At 46.4% G+C, this 3,790-nt stretch overlaps 1 non-coding gene across 1 annotated transcript; it reads left to right on the top strand.

Moving 5' to 3' along the window:
• Positions 1 to 3,337: 3,337 nt before the first annotated feature.
• On the top strand, positions 3,338 to 3,422 carry trnan-guu (transfer RNA asparagine (anticodon GUU)). The gene has a single exon. It is a non-coding gene; the product is annotated as a tRNA-Asn (tRNA).
• The last annotated feature ends 368 nt before the right edge of the window (positions 3,423 to 3,790 follow it).

The following is a 3,790-nucleotide window of genomic DNA, read 5'->3' as shown; positions in this document are numbered from 1 at the left end:
GCCTCCAGCATTCTCCCTCTACTTGGACCCCTCCCCCCGGCCTCTTACCCGCTCTTGATCTTTTCATTGAAAACTGTTAGCAAGACATTAGTCATCTCAATTTCTCTGCTCCCCTCACTCACTCCAACCTGTCCTCATCTGAACTTGAAGTACTCCGTTCTCTAAGGTCTAACCCCGACATGGTCATCAAACCTGTTGTTGCATGGCGTACCGACCTCTGCCTTGCAGAGGCTCAACGCCAACTTTCAGAAACTTCTTCCTACCGCCCTCTAGACCATGACGCCAACACCGAGCATCAAGCTACTGTCCACAGGACTGTCAGTGACTTCGTCTCCTCTGGAGATCTTCCGTCTACAGCTTCCAACCTCATTGTACCGCAAACCCGGACAGCCCGCTACAAACTCCTTCACAAAATCCACAAACAGGACTGTCCCGGCAGACCCATTGTGTCAGTCTTCTCCTGCCCCACTGAATTTATTTCTACCTATCTTGACACTAACTTTTCTCCGCTGGTCCAGTCTCTTCCCACCGACATCTGTGACTCTTCTGACGCCCTGCGTCATTTTGACAATTTCCAATTTCATGACCCAACCGCCTCCTCTTCACGATGGACATCCAATCTCTCGACACCTCCATCCCCCACCAGGATGGTTTGAAGGCCCTCTGCTTCTTCCTTGAACAGTGGCCCAACCAGTCCCCATCCACCACAACCCTCCTCCGCCTGGCTTAACTTGTTCTCGCATTGAACAATTTCTCCTTCAACTCCACTCACTTCCTTCAAGTAAAAGGTGTTGCGATGGGTACCCGCATGGATCCTAGTTATGCCTGTCTTTTTGTGGGATATGTCGAAAATTCCTTGCTCCAGTCCTACTCAGGTCCCCTCCCCCAACTCTTTTTCCGGTACTTTGATGAATGTATTGGTTCCATTTCCTGCTCCTGCCCCGAACTGTAAAACGTTATCAAATTTGCTTCTAATTTCCACCCTTCTCTCACCTTTACATGGTCAATCTCCGACACCACCCTTACCTTCCTCGACTTCTCTGTTTCTATCTTTGGGGATAGGCTGTCTACTAATATTCATTATACGCCAACCAACTCCCATAGCTACCGCGACAGCACTTCTTCACACCCTGCCTCCTGCAAGGACTCCATTCCATTCTCCAAGTTTCTCCGTCTCCGACGCATCTGCTCTGATGACGCTACCTTCCATGACAGTGCTTCTGATATGTCTTCCTTTGTCCTCAACCGAGCATTCCCCCCCACCCTCGAAAATCTGTGGTTGACAGGGCCCTCAACCGTGTCCAGCCCATTTCCCGCACCTCTACCCTCACCCTGTCCCCTCCCTCCCAGAACCGTGACAGAGTTCCCCTTGTCCTCACTTTCCACCCCATCAGCCTCCATATCCAAAGGATCATCCTGCGCCATTTCCGCCACCACCAGCGTGATGCCACTAACAAACGCATCTTCTCATCCCTTCCCCCGTCGGCATTCCGAAGGGATCGTTCCCTCCATGACACCCTGATCCAATCCTCCATTACACCCACCACCTCATCCTCTTCCCTCGGCTCCTTCCCGTGCAATCGCAGGAGGTGTAATACCTGCCCATTTCCCTCCTCTCTCCTCACTATCCCAGGCCCCAAACACTCCTTTCAGGTGAAGCAGCGATTTACTTGTACTTCTTTCAATGTCGTAGACTATATTCACTGCTCACACTGTGCTCTACTTTACGTTGGGTAGACCAAATGCAGACTCGGTGACGACTTTGTGGAACACCTGCGCTCAGTCCGCAAGCAGGACCCTGAGCTTCCGGTTGCTTGCCATTTCAACACTCACCCCTGCTCTCATTCCTATTTCTCTGTCCTGGGATTGCTGCAGTGCTCCAGTGAACATCAACGCAAGCTCGAGGAACAGCATCTCATTTACCGATTAGGCACACTGCAGCCTGCTGGACTGCACATTGAGTTCAATAATTTCAAAGCATGACGGGACCCCCATTTTACTTTTATTTTTAGTACTTTTTTCTTTTTCATTTTATTCTATATTTTTGACTGTCTATGTTATTTGATTTCATCTCAGTTTGTTCAGTTTGCTTACCCACTGTTTTTTTTCATATTTGCACTTGCAGCTGTTCAATTTTCAGTCCGTTAACACCCTTTCTGTTCTAATCCTTTTCCTTTCAAAACACCATTAACCTATCTTTGATCCATGATCTTATAGTCAGCTATTCTGTGACCATGTCCTATCTACACCTTCTCCTTTGTTATCTCTTGCCCTACCCCCACTTTAATTGCTTATAACCTTTTACATTTCTAATACTTGCCAGTTCTGAAGAAGGGTCACTGACCTGAAACATTAACTCTGCTTCTCTCTCCACAGATGCTGCCAGACAAGCTGAGTGTTACCAGCATTTCTAGTTTTTATTTCAAATTCCATTCTGTTGTTCTTCTGTTCTTCACAAGGACCCAAATAGAAGATTGGTTAAAAGAGTAAATCCCTTGAGAGAAAAGAAAATGTAGCGTGCTGGATGGAAAATTGTATCAGTGGCAGAAAGCAAAGGGTAATTGTAATCCCGTGTATTTGCGACTGGAAGGGTGTTTACAGTGGTGTCCCGCACAGCTCAGCAGTAGGTGCCCTGATTTATGTGATCTATATTCATGATTTGGATGTAAATGTGGGGGCATGATCAATAAGTTTGCAGGCGACACAAAAAATGGCCCTTATTGGACAACTAATTGGAGTGAGATTCGGACCTTATCAAACCGTCTCTATTATTCAGTGTCAAATTAATTGTGTGTCTGTCACTCTCTGGCATAGTGTGTATGTGTTGGATTAATTCAGCGTCTGTCACTCTCTGGTGGAATAATTTTGAAACTGTCAGTCTCTGGGACTGTGTATATGTGTTGGGTGAATTCTGTCTCTGTCACCCTATGGCACTATGTGCGTGTGTTGGATTAATTCTGCAAATATCTGTGTGTTTAGTGGATTAATGCTAATGCGGATTATCTAATAGTCTCTGGTTGTATGAGTCGGGGTGGGAATCATTCTGTTTCTGCCACTCTCTCCTCCGGTATGTGACCGAAATACAGTGTGAACCTGTCAGTTTCTGGGATTGGATGTGAGTGTGAGATTCATTCCTCATCTGTCAGTCTCCAGTAGTGGTGTCTGAGTGTATGATTCATTCTGGCTCTGACAATAGTTGCACAGTATGTGAATATGGGAAATATTCTGTGTCTATCAGTCTCTGATTCTGTTTGTGAGTGATGAATTCAATCAGCATCGATCATTCTCTATGCGGCGAAACATATTTTTATTCGTCTCGGTAACGCTGCAGTTATACGACGAGGTGGCCGAGTGATTAAGGCGATGGATTGTTAATCCCTTGTGCTTTGCACGCGTGGGTTCGAATCCCATTAGTGTCGTCTATCTGCTTTTGACAAGGTCCCAAATGGTGGACTGCTTTAGAAAGGAAAAACCATGGGATCCTGAGAAATGTAGTAAGCTGGATGTAAAATTGACTCAGTGACAGGAAACAAAGAATGATTGTAGTCCGGTGTAATGGTGACTGGAAGGCAGTTTCCAGTGGTGTCCCACATGGCTCAGTACCAGGTTCCCTTAATTTTGTGGAATATATTCACGATTTGGATATAGATGCAGGGGGCATGATCAACAGGTTTAATGACCGCACAAACATCTGTCATGTGGTTGATGGTGAGGAGGATAGCTGCAGGCTGCAGGCAGATATCAATAGACTGGTCAGGTGGGCTGAAAAATGACAAATTAAATTCAACCC

This window comes from Heterodontus francisci, unplaced genomic scaffold (assembly GCF_036365525.1).
Source record: "Heterodontus francisci isolate sHetFra1 unplaced genomic scaffold, sHetFra1.hap1 HAP1_SCAFFOLD_316, whole genome shotgun sequence".
Classification (NCBI taxonomy): domain Eukaryota; kingdom Metazoa; phylum Chordata; class Chondrichthyes; order Heterodontiformes; family Heterodontidae; genus Heterodontus; species Heterodontus francisci.
This window is presented reverse-complemented; position numbering and strand designations above follow the sequence as displayed.